The sequence below is a fragment of the Stegastes partitus genome, unplaced genomic scaffold (genome assembly GCF_000690725.1).
Source record: "Stegastes partitus isolate 25-593 unplaced genomic scaffold, Stegastes_partitus-1.0.2 Scaffold445, whole genome shotgun sequence".
NCBI lineage: Eukaryota > Metazoa > Chordata > Actinopteri > Pomacentridae > Stegastes > Stegastes partitus.
In genome coordinates this window covers 421780-422198 of record NW_007578176.1, presented here as the reverse complement: position 1 = coordinate 422198, position 419 = coordinate 421780, and positions in this window count along the sequence as shown.

Here is a 419-nt window from a genome sequence, read left to right as displayed (position 1 = left end):
CACACGCACTAAAGTATTAAATGTTTGTGTATTTTGAGTCACTTTAGGAAAAGTCATCAAATGTCAGGCTAAAAGAATGATGTTTAGGGTATTTGTCAAATGTCAAAACAAGGGCATCCCAGTAGCTCAACTGGATAAAGCGGTGACCCATGTACAGGGTCTATAGTCCCCGCGGTTCAAGTCCAGCCAGCAGCTCATTGGCTGCATGTCCTTCCCCCACTCTTCTCCCCACGATACCCCGTCTCTCTTCACTGTCCAAAAATGGCGAAAAAGCCCAAAAATTATCTTTAAAAATGTCAAAATGGGTCAAATTTGACCCCAAACAGTATGTAAGCATTAAGTCTACGTGGGCATTTCTATCAGTCTTGCACATTTGGACAATTCCAACCACAAATTCTCAACTGGATTGAGGTATGGGC